Source organism: Haliotis rufescens, unplaced genomic scaffold (genome assembly GCF_023055435.1).
Source record: "Haliotis rufescens isolate VD_foot unplaced genomic scaffold, xgHalRufe1.0.p SCAF_9, whole genome shotgun sequence".
Lineage (NCBI taxonomy): Eukaryota > Metazoa > Mollusca > Gastropoda > Lepetellida > Haliotidae > Haliotis > Haliotis rufescens.
This window is the reverse complement of record NW_025964383.1, coordinates 29,791,272-29,808,115: the sequence shown is the minus strand read 5'-3', so window position 1 is coordinate 29,808,115 and position 16,844 is coordinate 29,791,272. Positions and strand designations below refer to the sequence as shown.

General features: G+C 40.1%; 1 protein-coding gene across 2 annotated transcripts in view; it reads left to right on the top strand.

Moving 5' to 3' along the window:
• Positions 1-4,000: 4,000 nt before the first annotated feature.
• Positions 4,001-16,844, top strand: part of LOC124130905 (glycoprotein 3-alpha-L-fucosyltransferase A-like) — a 37,845-nt gene continuing 25,001 nt past the window's right edge. The window contains exon 1 of one of the 2 annotated variants that reach the window (XM_046493963.2): positions 4,001-4,229. The gene's annotated coding sequence lies outside the window, so the exon portion shown is untranslated. The remainder of the gene's footprint in view (positions 4,230-16,844) is intronic. The other variant, XM_046493962.2, reaches the window with a different exon arrangement.

Genomic DNA, 16,844 nt, shown 5'->3' with positions numbered 1-16,844 from the left:
GACCATTCGTGACCAACTCGTGTCATTCTGGGACAAGTCGTTTGACTCCTGCCCCTCTCGTGGCCATTTTTGCGCCCGGGTGCGCTCTTAGCGCAAACGGGCATACCTATAACGATTGTGTACTCGTTGCGTAATGGTTCACATATATTTCCCCATATAGTATATATATTTCAGATGCAATTTAAAGCACATTAGGACATGCGGAATTATACAGTATGATTGAACACATTTAACTGTGTCATGGGTATATTTTTAGATGCAAGACATATGTAAAATCATTAATTATTTCTTAGGGATTCTTTGACGAAGAACTTAAAATCATATGCGCATTCTGATTGGTTTGTCGTATTTTCGCACATAACATTCATCGATAGGGGGACGAGTCTTCTTGCGGGTTACGGAACACTCTCCTACCCAGAGTTCCATGCGACCAGCAGAGTGCCTCTGCCACAGGCCAGCGCCATGTTTTTCATCTGTTTCATTTTTGACACGTCCCCATATCTAGATAAACATATGTCATAGAATGGTCAACTTTCATCGAGAAAATAGGGGCACGGGTGGCCCAGTCGTCTAAGGCGCCGCGATTCGCTGTACAGAGTTGCGTCCCTTGGCCACGCCAGAAACCTATGATTGTGGGTTCGAATCCCGGTTCGCCCCGATTCTGTTTCTAGGTTTGACAGCACCATACCCGTGCCCGTGGGTTTCACCGAAGTGGTAAACGTCTGAGACCTGCATCACTTCGGGCTTTCCTCCCACATTAAGCTGACACGCCTTGATATAACTGGAATAATGTTAAAAGCGGCGTTAAACCCAACTCACTCACTCACTCATCGAGAAAATATCCTAAATCGTGAAAAACTATTTCCATTTGTGTAGTTATTATATGTTACATTGGTTTACCGCTCCACGTGCTATCATCGAAGCCCAACGAAGAGCAAGCGAAAGGTCATTTTGACGTGTGAATATGTATTGTCATGCAACTCACTGTCGCAGTTGTAGTAGCATATCTATAATGAACCGTAAAAGAAACGTCACCCCAAGTAACACTGCATGAAGAGTTGTCATTAAGATATCTGGGTAGTTTTTGTCAAGGTTTTTAAAATTTAACATCGTACGGAAAAATGAAATTTGTTGATAAAAAACCCCAAAGCAGATGACGCATCACGGTTACGGCCATGGTAACCCGATGCACGTGAGTTCCGTGCAAATTGAAATGCACATGCCTTCCCCCATTTCTTGCCCTATAAAAATCTACCCAGATGGGATAACATTCATTCGTTATTGAATTGCTACCGCATGCCAAGATTGACAAGAAATCCATAACCAAGACCTTGGACGCATGCAAGCTGGACAAACCGCCCGGCAAGTAGCCAATGCATTTCAAGTCCACGTAAGGACTAGAAACAGGCTCCAGAAATGGTACCAGACCACCAACACTACAGATGACCGACCACGAAGTGGAAGACCAAGGGTCACCATCCGACGTCATGATCGTCAAGATCGCTCTGTTACTGCTGCGGAAACTGCTCGACAGACCATGGGTACACATTAGTGCGGACACCGTGCGTCAACGATTGACGAGCAGACACCTCCACTGTCACAGGCCACACCGAGGACCCATTCTGACACCACGTCATCGCCGGGACCGTCTTCAGTGGGCAACACAGCACCAGCGCCAGGCAACATTGGCGCCACCAGCTGTGGAGAAGAGTCCTCTTCTCAGACGAGAGTCGTTACTGTATCTCAACAGCAGATGGCAGTGAGAGAGTCGTGGGGAACGTTATTCGGATGCTTGTGTTGTTGAGAGAGACTCGTGGGGTGGTCCGAGCATCATGGTGTGGGGTGGAATTGGTCTTGCACAGAGGGTCGGCCCTGTGGGCTTCTAGAATATCGGTCCAGGGAGAGGTAATGGCGTCACAGCAGCTCGGTACATTGATCAAGTCTTGAGACCACATTAGGCACGTCGCGGCAACCACGAGTTTCAGCATGATAACGCCCGTGCCCACACAGCGAGAGCAACAAGAGATTTCCTCCAGCAGAATGGCATCAGAACCATGCAGTGGTATGCCTTCAGTCCCGATTTAAATCACATTGAGCACCCGTGGGACGAGATCTAAAGACGGCTGGATGACGTCCGACCAAGGCCGACAACTGCAGCTGAACTGCGTCAGGCGTTCCTCGGAGTGTGGGCTCAAGTGCCTATGGCCTTCATCAACCGCCTCTTCCATTCCAAGTATCGACGTTGCACGGCAGTCATCAATGCACATGGCGGACACACGAGATACTGACTTGTGATGTCATTTTCTCAGAGACTGGTGTTGTGTTTCACTTTAATGTCAACCTTGATGATCAGTTTTGCCAGGTTTCATCTTTTTAATATGTCGCAAAGTATGTTTAGGCAAATAAGGTTTCACACATATCTATCCATGATGACGTTTCTTTTGCGGTTCAGTATATATAATTATGGAAAACAATATGTAAAGCGCCCAAAATACTTGCATGAGTCCGTTCTATTCTGATTCGTGAAAAAAGCGCGTTTGTTTACAAACAAGAGAAAAGTCCGGTCACGTGATATGCAAATTAGCCTGTGACAGTGATGTTACGCTAAGTCACCACTGCGCTGGAGTGTGGTTACGGAAAGGGGCGAGTGGTGACGAACGCAAAACGTCGTCAGGTAACGTGACGTGATACACAGAGCCTAAACATAAACAAATATTGCTCCAGACAAACACTTTGGATCTCAATCTGCCTTTGTTTTCAATTTGTGGGTAAATGAAACACATGGCGGTACGATACATTCAGTGTTCACGGCCTCGCTGAGAGTACATCAAACTATATATCGGTTAATGCAAAACGAGAACCTGAAAGAAGACCGATTCTACTATACTACTTCTACAAATGAATTGGTTGTATGTTATTCAGGCTATAGTTCGGGAGTGCTTGTCAAAACATGTCAGCAACTGAAGAACGTATCTCAAAGGATACGAGTTAACGACCCCATCATGTTTGTTTGTTCGTTGACGCCGCACTCAGCAATATTCCAGCTATACGACGTCGGTCTGGACCGAACAATCCAGTGGTTGTCATCATGAGCATCAATCCACGCAATTGGGATTGATGACATGTATCAATCAAGTCAACGAGCCTGACCACCCGATCCCGTTAGTTTACCCACAGTAGAGCTATGAATTGTTAAACTGTGATGCTGCACATCAGTGGTATGTCTCACAGTCCCTGAACCATATTATTTGCCCTTCTGCCCAGCCCTTTCTGTAATGAGAAAGCCCTAAATGAAGCACGTCTAGATTTTTCTCAGGTTCTTGAATCTCCGATTTCACTTGGGCTCTTTTTAAATTTAAATAGAGTTATTTGTTTCTATAAAACATATATATTTCCAGTGACTAAGAGTTAGTTTAGCACTGCATGTACTGCATGCATATGCAACTCGGAAACTGAAACCGCTGAAACAGGAAACTGATTCAATTACCTTGGACTTTCTAATGATGCTATCCAGGTCCAGAGGCTCAAGTCATGCGATGATGTCATGTCATGCGATGATGTATGTGGGTTAGTCACATAATATTCTAATGCCATCGCTACCAATCACACAGGATGGTATATCGTTCGTTCAGTTTTGTACCTCCAAACAGTTCCCTTTATCTCATATACTGCATACAGAATCGTATTCAGGGATGAATCACGTGTCTTCTAAGGTGCTGCAATTCTCTGTGTAGGGTTGCGTCCCTTGGTTGTGTCATAATCCGACGATCGCACTGATTATGATTCTTGGTTTGTCAGCACCATAACCCTGCTCGTGGGTTTTACCAAGGAGGAAATCGTGTAGAATCTGAATAACTTCGACCGCCCCACACCACCCCCACCCCACCACCCCCTTTCCGTCACAATCAAGGGCTATATTGAAAGCGATAAAAACACGGAAGTGACTACACGGAATAATTACAAACTGCACTTACACGGAAAAAACGATGTGTTTGCCTGACACACTTTTTCACATCACATAGCAACCACATAGCAACCACCCTTTGCAGTAACAGCCTGGCATCGAGATGAGTATGTCAATGTAGCGGGTTAACGCTTAGGCACCTTATTGAATACTTTGTTAATCCACGCGAGGTGTGTTGCTGGTTGGAGTATATGGGGTGACGGGTGGAGTTCATACAGGATTCTATTTCGCTGTCGGATAACTAACTGGATTCTGGTTGTCCAAGGTACGTGTACATTTTGATAGTAACATCACTTGTATTGCTATTCCAGCTACTGTACCTTAGAAAACAATAATATATTAGTGAAGAGTCAGACCTATCAGTTGTTGATAACGTCAATACTAACACAACACAGTCGCAGACCAAAATATCGACTTTCCACGAACAGTGCTAAGTCGAAGTTCGGGTAGCGACAGTTGCCTATAAAAGACAGAGTTATGTTGATCGATGATTTAATACCAGATGTGCTCGCATCGGAAATGAACACAGGGTCACACTGACCCAGATTGCAGGCAATGGTGGGTGTATACAACTAGGCTGTATCTCACCATATCAGGTTTCAGATGTATTTTAAAAGTATCACGTGAATAAGGATCAGAAACGGATAAGGATTTTGTAAATCTTGGCACAAATTTTGATGCCTTTTAGATTATTTCTGTACTTCTTAGACGGGTGATACTGATAAATTTGTCTGTTTTCACACGAGGTTTGGGAATGCATGTCTCTGAGATCAATGTGCAATTTTCAAATGGAGAGCGTGTGGCTTTGTTGGGGAACGACCCCATATTGTCATAAAAATGCCCAGCGGAGACTATAATAGTGTAGAGGTGTTCAGAGTTGGGTTTAACGCCGCTTTTAACAGTATTTCAGTTATATCACGGCGTGTCAGCTTAATGTGCGAGGAAAGCCTGAAGTGATGCAGGTCTCAGACGTTTACAACTTGGGTGAAACCCACGAGTACGGGTATGGTGCTGACAAACCTAGAAACAGAATCGGGGCGAACCGGGGTTGGAACCCACAATCATAGGTCTCTTGCGTGCCCAAGGGACGCAACTCTGCACAGCGAAGCTCGGCGCCATAGACGACTAGGCCACCCGTGCCCCCTAAAACAAAGGAGATGTTAGACTTTACATTAGATAGTTTGAAACTCCGATATCTGCAAATGTTGATGAGACTGGTACAGGTTGAGAGGTGTCTGAATTCATAGTTGTTGCGATATATTCTTTATCATAACAAACCATTTTTGACAATTATTGTAATTGATTTAGAAAGTGCATGCGCCAATAAAATGATGACAGAGTACAACATTTTACAGTAAGCTTTGTCAAAGAGATTTATCTTATCTTACATGACTGTTTTTATACCGTAGGGAGCAATATTCCAGTTACACAAGGGTGCACTGTACTCTCCAATAGCCAACTTTCCCTTTATGTCGAGCAATAGCCAATACCAGACCAAAACATACTGACTTATATCTACATATGGAGCCATTTGTGGTATCCAGGGTTTGTCATTCAAAGTTATACGATGTTTGATGGTCAATGGTGATGTTATTTGCGTACGGTTTTCAAATAATCTCTCCCGACACTCGGTTGTGTTTACACTGTCAGACACACCGTCACCATGCGGGCTATTTATAGTCAGGGTGGGGCTTTAAGTAAATACTATTTAAAATTGATATAGCTATAGCAGTGTGTGTGTTTTTACACAGAGCATTGAAATGAGGAGGCTATATTTTTGTCGACTGTACGATTCCGACAATATCACAAATGGCTCCATATCTTGATATAAGTTAATAATTCTGATGAAGTTTTATCATAAAAAATCGAATCGATCGTGTTTGGCGGTTGCATCAGTCATGGTGGGCGGAGCTTATTTACGGTGGCGCTATAAGTAGCAAAGCACATGGTCATGTGTACATGTGACACATTCAATGCATTTGTGGTCAAAGTGTAGTGTGTTGTATATTTTTACGGCAGAACAGCAGGTAACAGCAATTTCGGTTAATGTAACAGTAACGATACATAAATACGAAATTGTCGACAAGATTATTTCAGTTCAATCCGAAAATTACAGATATTTGCTTAATGTTGGTCATTTGCATTCACCACTTAGATCTATAGGCCTACCAAACAAAAATCTGACTATATTTATAAAACTTATATTACACAGATTTTGCAACTAGTGTTTAAGAAGGGGCCTTATTTGAAGCACCAGAAGTTGCGCCAATATTTCTTAGTTTCACTAGAATATGTGAATACGTCACGTGTATCAACATAACACTGCACAAAAGCAACTGATAAACAAGTAACGAAATATACTAGATGTTTTGACCTATATTAGGCGTATATAGATAATACTGTACTTACGATAATGAGTGAGTGAGTTCATATTTAAAGTCACATCGGCAGTATTTCAGCCAAACCGTGACTGGATCAAGTTGTACAGGAATAATATATAAATATGGACGATACAATCTGTCGACACAGGACAGTAAAATCACCAGACTATCACAGATATAGAATTTAAACTAGCTTATTACCATAAAAATGTGACTATTCTGAACAATATATTATAAAAATGGGCTAGAGATCACCAGCAACCAGGGGCGGTCGGGTAGCCTAGTGGTTAAAGCGTTCGCTCGTCACGCCGAAAACCCGGGTTCGATTCCCGACATGGGTACAATGTGTGAAGCCCATTTCTGGTGTCCCCCGGCGTGATATTGCTGGAATATTGCTAAAAGCGGCGTAAAACCATACTCACTCACTCACCAGCAACCAAACTTAGGCCACCATACTAGAGACCATTGGGACTTACGGTACATCTGCTTTATGCATGGTAGTCCAGCAGGATTTACACCATCCCTCTGGCTACTGATGATTGTCAGGAAGTTCAAGCCAAAGCATTGAAAAATAACAAGTATTCTACGGTTAAAGCCACAGAGAGATGAAAAATACTTTTGAATGAAATGGGACTTACGTACCCTCTCAGGGTGACAATAATGTTACGTTACTTCAACCCCCTTTGAAGGCACAGCCAGGAACAATCACAGTCATTAATCATTCTACCAAATTAAAATCACATACTTTTAACAATACATATCAAAAGAGCTCGATTTTATTGCCTGTAGACAAGATTGTGAATCAGAGAAGATGATGAACTGTTTGCTTATGGATTGTTTTGGAATATATTTCAAGGCTTTGGCTTCAGTGGTTAAAATTGAGCTATGGTCTGGTAAACCCGATGATACGGTTTTCGATTCAATTACAGCAGCACCAGAGACTGTGCTACCATCCGTGGATCCATCTGTAAAAATGGTACAGTGGGATTCAATATATTTCTAACTTTTATATATTCTTGTTGATATATTAATTGATTTGTGGATGACTTTTTAAAATGGATAAGAGTAAAGCCTACTTCCGGGCTGACAAGTTGCCAAGGAGGAGAAGACAAAAACCTGAAAGTAGCAATATTATCCAACTCAATCTTTGCAGCTGTCATGTGAGGTTGAACCCGAATGCCTAGTGGTGGGACCAGTTTAGGCTTACTGTGAAAAGGGTGTTCATAAACGGGTTCAAAAACACAGTTGTATGCAGTGCTTAATGGGTTAGAATGTAATTTTGTAATGTATTGTAGCGATAATTTGATATGGCTTCAATGAAGGTTCAACAGCTTCTACATATTGGCTGTCCACAGGAGATGTTCGGAATGCGCCAACACAGAGTCGTAGGTCCTGATGGTGAATCGAATCTAACTTTTGTAAATTGCCCTTACAGGCTCCACCATAAACGATGGAGCCATAATCTAATTTAGTGTGGATCAGAGACCTATGCAAGTGAAGTAGGGTTGTCTGATCCCCTCCCCACTTTGTATTAGCAACAACTTTCAACAAATCTAGAACCTTCAGGCATTTAGTTTTAAGATAATTGATATGTGGCTTAAAAGTCAAATGGTGATCGAAAATGAGACCCAGGAACTTGGCCTCTTCTACAACCTTGATAGGTGTGCCATGTAAAATTAGCTCAGGATCTTTGTGATGTTTGTATTCCTTACAAATATGTATGTAATTTGTTTAAGCTTTTGAAAACTTAAAACCATTTTCAAGACACCATTTTGGAATTTTGTTGAGACATAGCTGTAACTTTCTCTCGATGGTATGCATATTTTTCCACCGACATGAAATATTAAAATCGCCCACAAAAAAGGAACCATCAATGGAATCATTTAAAACTTTTGACAGACTATCAATCTTTATACTAAACAGAGTGACAGACAAAATACTGCCTTGTGGGACACCCTGATCCTGATTATAATGGTCAGACAGGGTGGAACCCACACGAACCTGAAATTGTTGTTCTGTTAAATATTGGGATATAAATTGAGGCAAACGGGATCTCAACCACAAACCATGTAGATCTTTTAAAATACCATGTTTCCATGTGGTATCGTACGCTTTTTCTAAATACAGAAAATATTGATACTGCATGCTGATTATTTACAGTTGCATTTTTGACAAAAGTTTTTAAAGGTGCCAGATGGTCAATGGTACTTTGATGGTACAATGGCATTTTGATGGAAACCACATTGAATGTTACTTATAAGATTGTTAGTTCCCAAGTACAACATGAGTCGATTTTTTACAATTCGTTCCATGGTTTTGCACACATAGCTTATTAGTGATAGTGGTCGATAATTGGATGCATCAGTATGGTCCCTACCAGTATTTAGGTATTGGAACAACTATTGCATTACGTCATGAAGGAGGAACATTTCCTGACGTCCAGATCTGATCAAATATATCAAGAAGAGTCTCTAAACATGAATTAGGCAAATGCTTCAGTATTATGAATATATGAATATTACCAGCTCCCACTGCAGTATCGTGTGCTTGACCTAGGGCTGTATTTAGCTCGTGGAGCGAAAATACCTCATTTAAATCTTCTACATTTTAAGAAGTAAAATCAATCCTCTTCTTTTCCTGTAGTATCTGATATGTTTTTAACTCAGGGTCGTAGTTCGGTGATGAAGAGTGTTTGGCCAGTGTTTCGCCCAATTTATTTGCAATGTCCAATTTGGTGGGCACTCGATTTTGAACCTTTGCCTTTAATTTTTGCAATCATGTTGCACGCCTTGCATATAGACGTGCGAGAATAAAATTTAGAGACATAATTCCTCCAAGACTCCAAGCATATTTTGCTTGAAGGTACTCCATGCCTTAGAACTTGTAATTTTAACATGATTCAAATTATGTACAGTTGGATGTCGGCGGCAATATTTCTCAGCCTTTTTCTGCACTTCCTAGCCTGTTTGCACTCATTCTCAAACCATGGTTTTCGAATGTGTGGAATCGACGAGGACTTTGGAATGGTTATATCAGCAATTTCATTTAAAATATCAGAAAACAGCTGAATAGGATCAATAACATTCCTGAACACATCAGGCTTCAACCTAGAGTACAGAGGTCCTGAAAGGATGGCCAGTTGGCTTTGGTAAAGTTCCATCTTGATGTCGGTGGAACATAAGATGGATTATTTGCTGTCAGGATTGAAGGAAAATGATTGGTTCAACACACGTCCGACCATGTAAATTCGTTTAAGACATTGGAATCTGTTAGGGGCAGATCAAAAGCGGAATAGGTTCCAGTAGCAGGACGTAGATATGTACATCCGTCATTGAAAATGCACAGGTTGTTATCGGAAAAAAATGTTCAAGGACTTTCCCCTTAGAATTGACGGCAACACTGCCCCATAATGGATTATGTCACCCATGATCATGCATGGCTTAGGGAGCTGGTCGTATAAAGATTGGAGATCCGATACTGAAGCACAGTAGAAGGTGATATATACAGAGAACACAGGGTTATGTGCAAAGTCAGTCGGACTGCAACAGCTTGAAATGTAGCTGTGGATCACACCCTGCCTCACCAAAACAGAAGATCCTCCGGTTGCTTTTAACATCTGGTGGAGAAAAGGAATGGGAGGAATTGTACCAACGCAAATCAAAGTTGTCATTCTGCTTGAGATTTGTCTCCTGGAGACAGATTGCCGATGGCGTATAATCTTGTATCAAAAGATGTAACTCGTTAACATTGGCCCTGAGACCTCTGCAATTCCACTGCACAAATGGATTGGAATTATTCATGTTATAGGGGGTGTACAGGAGATCTACTTCTCCCATTTTGCGATGACTTACTTTTGTTGTGCCCTTGAGAATGTGGAGAGACATCCATGTCGTCCAAGGTCTGAAATCGATTGTAAATTTGAAAAGGGTCATAGTGACCCTTTTGTATCTAAAGTTCTTGAATAATCAGCTTTGTTGTTAGCATTTTTCACCACAGGTGATGGTTTTGGTGCTGATGGTGGCTCCGGTGCTGCTGCCATTAACAGTGTTGACACAGTTTGAGAAGAAGAAGAAGGAATAGTTTTCTGATGAAACCCAAATTATATCTGTCTGACATTGAACAGATGAAGAGTTTTTGAAGGAGGGTGTGACAATGCTGTCGAGTAGGAGACAGCTGTGGTCGAAGAGACAGTGGTCATGATTATTCGTTTATTCGTTTCCAGGAAGGTGATGTTCCTTTTGTGCTTTAATTAACATTATGGTGTTGGATTTTAAACTTCGGACATGACTAAGCAACATGGTTACCAGAGAAGTTTGCACATTTAGGATTATTTGTACCTTTATCCTCAGTTTCGTGGTCATGTTCTCCACATTGATGGCATTTCTTGTGGTTGTCGCATGAGTGGGCTCCATGTCCAAACTGCTGACATTTGTAACATCGAAGTTGATTTGGGATGTTTTTTTATCCACCTCCTTGTCAAAATATCCCGCTTTGATACTTTTTGGAGGAGTTTGCTTCGAAAAGTGATTAAATATGTGTTGGATTTGAAGATGACATCTTCCCTTTTGTATGTGAATCGATCTTTCAATTCATCAGCAATATCAGTTGCAGTCATGTCATAGAGACACCGATCTCTATCTCGGATAATGCCTTTGCTCGAGTTGAGACTTTTGTGTGGCGAAATCAGAACAGCAGTAGAGACTAAATGTTTGGTAGCTTGTAAGGTTGCAGATTGTTTTTTTGTTTTACATTCGACCAGAAGGAATCCAGATCTAATGGGTTTTTTTAACAAATTGCACGTCTCCGGCAATGCCATAAAGTGCCTCGGAGATGGCAAAAGGATTGAGTCTCAATGGTGTGCCATCAGCAGGGGACACGACTAAAAATCAAGACAAACTATTTGAACAATATTTTGGTGTAGCATGTTCCTCATCAGAGGAATCATCTTATGCTCTTTTTTATTTTTTGGGTTGAGCCATGGTGAAGTTGTAAATAGTTCACCATCCCAAATCCAATCCTTTATCTGTTGCTACGTTTAATATATCTTTCTTCAATTCCAAGTATCTATGATCTTTCCAATCACAAAAGTCTTCGTCCAGAAGTATTGGTACCGCTGTTTCAAAACGACGAAGTTCTGCAACATGGTGAATGCACCTTCCCTAGCTAACTGCGATTGCCTGTGCTGTGTCACGCATGGTTGACAAAAGAAGTGTTAACAAACATATTCGCCTTCATATGGTTCCACAATGAAATCTGGCTGTGATACTTATTCACTAGTCCTCCAAATTGGCACTGAATTTATCAAAGTTTCTGTTGCACTTGCAAGGGCGCGAATAGAGGCGCCATTTTGTTGATTTGAGTTGGCGATCAGAATAATGTCATCACGAATTGGAACTTTCTCCACGATAAAGTCACCAATGTCATAACCGAAATGACCAAAGCCTGTTGCTCATATTGAAGACAAGCAAACTTGCAATGTTTTTGACAGTTGCAAAGTCACATGGGCGCATCAGGCGTGGTTGCTAGGGGATCACGTGGTCAGAAAGGTGGAAAACAAGACTAACACCTACCTCTTCACTTTCTCCCGAACATCAATCCCTCAATCTATTAAGGCTGGTTACTGTAGCATTGAAGTGGAGGTGTACATCCCAAATCCACTCAGGGGCTACAACTACCAAGCGTTTGGACATGCATCCAAGTCCTCTCATGCCTCTGCTGTTTGTTACTGCTGCGGTGACAAGCACGAGGCCACTGACTGCAGGAAGAATGTGAAGTGTGCAAACTGCGGTGGGAACCATATTGCCTCTTCCAAATCCTGCCCTGTGTGAAAAGGTGAATCCCAAATTATAAAAATCAAAACTGAACAGAAACTGATTATTGAAAAAGAAAAGCTGCCAACACAAAAGGCCAACTCTCCTTTAGAGGTTCCAGTAGAGGTAACTCCATCTCCACATGAAACCGATAGGAGTACCACAAAGTCTTCCTCACGTTCGCGTGACATTTCTTCAGTGGAAGCACCACCATGAATCCACAAAACATAATACAATGGAATTGCAGAGGTCCAAGATTTTAAACCTTCAGCTTTTTGTCTCCAAGAAGCATATAAAACACACAGATCTATTTGATATCCGTCAGTACAGTTCTTACAACTCGTTTCCCCCTCCTGGTGATAAAGCTACAGGAGGTTCTTCTATCCTGGTGCAGCAGAGCATATTCCATAGACCTGTTCAACTCAACACTACCCTTCAAGCTGTTATTGTCCGTGTTACTTTGCACATAGTGTTTACACTGTGTTCACTGTATCTTACACCTTCCTCAACCATCCGTCACTCAGATCTTTAGACTTTGTACGATCAGCTTCTAAGCCCTGTATCATCATGGGCGATTTAAACGTTCATAATCCCCCATGGGGGAGTTCCGATACAAGTAATAAGGGAAAAGTCCTTGAAGAGTTTATCTCAAAACAATGATTTATGCATCTTCAATGATGGTACTAACACCTATCTTCATCCTGCTTCTGGCACATACTCTGCCCTAGATCTTTCACTGACAGATTCAAATATTTTAGATGAATTTGAATGGTTTGTCCATGATGACCTTTGTGGAAGTGACCATTTCCCAGCAATACTCACAACTATTAATACATTTTACGAACCACTTTCAACAAGGTGGAACTATACAAAGGCCAACTGGTCTTTATTCAAAACAAAATGTACTGAAAAACTAAAACCTGAAAGTGTCAGGAATGTTCCTGATCCTACACAACTTTTTTCAGATATATTAAATGATATTGAAGATGAAAGCATTCCTAAGTCCTCTGCAAACTATCATATATGTAAACCGTGGTTTGATAATAATTGTAAACAAGCTAGGTAGAATAGCATTATGCACAACCACCAGTAGCTAAAGTGATTATGTAAATCCTACTTGGTATCACGCAGGAAGTAGAGTTACTGTAAGTCCCCATGATCCCCAGCGAGGTGGCCTAGCTTTGGTTACTGTGGCCTATAGCCCGTGTAAACTGTACACATGATCTTGTTATGATCAAATATGTTTCATAAATTGATTTTGAATGTAACTCTGTATAAATGAACAAACTGTGTGTGTATAAACTTGGTCTCATTGCTATATGGCTGAAATAATGCCCATGCGATGTTAAATTTTAACTCACTCACTCATTTATTTCGTCCGCCCGCTCTCTAGTTAGTTGAGGTCTACGCTGAGAAACACATACATTAAATATGGATGGCCTTATGTAATCAACAGGGAACTGGGTCAGTGGGACCCGCAATAATTCACGGATCGAGTTACTTTGGCATGAGGAGCTTCATCGGACAAGCGTGACTTTGCCAAAATACATTGCTACTGGGCAATGAAAACATGTGACGGAAACGAAAAAAAACTACTTTCATCACTTGAAAATATTTTTGACAATAGCTAGGTTTTATTTTACGATCGTTGTCATCCAGATTCCAGATGTTGATCCAACTCAATTTGAAAACAACGAAAAAAACGTGTTGAAAACACTGATTGCCGTATATATTGTGAGAAAAGCTATTCATAAACTGCAGATATACCGTACACCACAGGATTCTGATTGGTGCCTAGATACATATTATAGTGTTTTGTTCAATTACACGGCTCTTCACGACAAACGTATTTCGTTCTCGTCCAAAGAATAGGGAAGAATTATAATTTGTGTGTTGGACTGTGTTAGATAAATCTTTGATATTCCACAGTATCGTTTTATTAGGTGAGGTGAAATGGGGTTTAACGTCGCGTCTAAGATTATTGCACTTATATAGCGACTATCGTTTTATGAAGATGTGAAGACTAGATGGCAGGTAGATTTTGAAACCATTGACATTTGGGTTTGTTGAAAAGTCTTGGAATTGTTTGGATATTTATTACCATTTCCACCGACGTCCTTGTAAAACGACCCACGTTGGGGGGTGTATACATGACGTTAAGTGTTTGCGCATTAACCAATGAAATATGTGTATTATCATGACGACATATTGACCGGTCAAATCACTCGTATAAGCTCCGCCCACTAGAGATGGGGCTTTAGGTAACAGGATCAATCAATAACAGAAGTGTCATTGTTGTAATGTAAACATTCTCTCGTTGTTAAGAATTATCACAAGGGAAAATTCCAATATATACAAAATAAACAATTTTGTATATTTGGTATTTCCAAAATATACAATTTTGTATAGTTGGTATATCAAAAATATACAATTTTGTATATATGGATAGATTTTACCACTGCTTCATTGATTTTCGTCAGGCCGTAAATAGGTATTTGGGGGGTTTGAAAATATTAGTAATGTTACCGAACAGTATTATTGCACGTGACAATAATACGTTAATACTATTTTCAATATGGCAACTATATTTGGAGTGTTATGAAATAATTTGTATTTCTTTATGTTGACATCATTTTACATAAGAAATAGAACATTTGTGCAGATTTTAGTAACAGATCAATAATATAAATAATACCGCTGTTTTAACTAGGTCGGGGTTAGAAAAGCACTGTTTGTATAGCGAAAGACTGACGCTGTCTTAACTAAATCGGGGTTAGAAAAGCACTGTTTGTATAACGACAGGCTGTCGCTGCCTAAACTAGAATAACCAATAAACGGAATAGCAAGAGAGTAGCCTTTTCGCGATTGTCACGATCATTGCAAAGTAATAGATAAAAAATCCATGAATTTAAAATTGTACAAGGAAACATATATATGGGAAACACTTTGTTGGAATATATTCCTATTATATTACGTTCACGACATTAGTTCTGGAGTTTTCAAAGTAAAATTTAATATAATTGTTTCTGTGATTTCATGTAATGGTGATTCTAAATATAAAATATTGGTTGATATTGTTTGACAAACAGTTGTATACACCGTCCATTGTGATGCTTTTACTTAAGGATGTTTGTTTAGTCAATTGACATGTGTTCATTGTAAACAAGGATCATTAGTGTGACAGGATTACTAAGTTTGTCATCCAGTATAATGCACTTCCTCAATTTAGCATAATTAGAACAGAGTTTGTAATTAGTTACATCTGCACTCCAGTTAATCAAGGCAGCTCCATCAGTTGAGAATGTGAGCAACTGGAGAAGAGGCGAGGAACTCAATGTGATTTATGAATTAGTGGAATTTTAATAAATAAACGGACGCCTGTCGCAATAATGCATTCGAACATTGAACACGCACAATCGCAGATATTTATATCGTACATTTGAGGGTGAACGTGAACGAAGCCGTGCAGGATGCCTTACAGCGATTTGTCTTCAGAACCCACAGTGAGCTCAGGTGAGTTTATTAATGATGATATTTTCATTCATTCATAGATATGGCAATCATTAGCGCTGACACTATATGTGTTCGCAATAGAACATTTGGAAGACTAGACACATATTGATTCACTATATGACAACATCAAATCCAGTATTTGTTTAATGCAACAGGTTTAAAGCATTCAAAATTGTGCATTATTATAAAATACAATGTGTGTCGCTTCGTCTTCCATGTCAAATACATTAATGATTTTTTAAAAATATAACTTAATATTACTATGACTTTTACATAATAGCTAAAATTATGGAGCCTTGCATTTCGAGCCAACAAACTATTGTACATATCATTCACATTGGAATTTCTGTTTACTGTGTTTGCGGTTGGGTCCAGTCAGTTCCTCAAATGGACAATTCCAAATACTACTTCGTAAAATATTAATGCCGATTTGGAGAAAATTACCAAATGGATGAAAGCAAGTAAAATTGAATCCAGAGAAAACAGAAACTTTTCTATTTCACGTTAAAGTCTTCCCAAGTGCAACCCCTAATCTAAAAATGAAAGGAATATTTATGGCTTTGGGAATAATATTTCAGTCAGATTCTGATACTGACGATAGAGTTAAAAAGGAAAGCCCTATGATTAATTGCCTTAGAAGTCTTAGATACCTTTTTGGTGTCCACGGCCGTGAACCATACTCACTCACTCAGTTAAATAACTCCTTTCACATAATAATAAGTTATGTTCAAGCATATAATGCCCATCTTTTGGATAATTGTACCAATAACAAGAATTAATCCTAGAATGTTTACACTAAGATTCATTTCGGATGCTGAAATATTGACGATGAGACGTTAAATTTTAACTCACTCAATACGGACTATTTGTGGGGCGATAAGGTGTACAGGCCACGAGAAAATTTATAGAGAAAGCCATTACACCTTTTTACAAGATGGAAAACATCTTTGCTGTTAGTGATTACATTTATAGAAATCGAACCAATATACAGGCTATATGTTGTATAACAGAATGCTATGCCAAGTTATTCATACCTGATGCAATTAATAATTGAAATAGTCATCTGATATAGAGGATTATTAAACTTGGACAGTGTTACTTGTATACAGTTAAGCCATGATACCAGATTTTGTCACATAAACCTTTATCGCCTCGGACTCGGTTGTAGTGATTTAA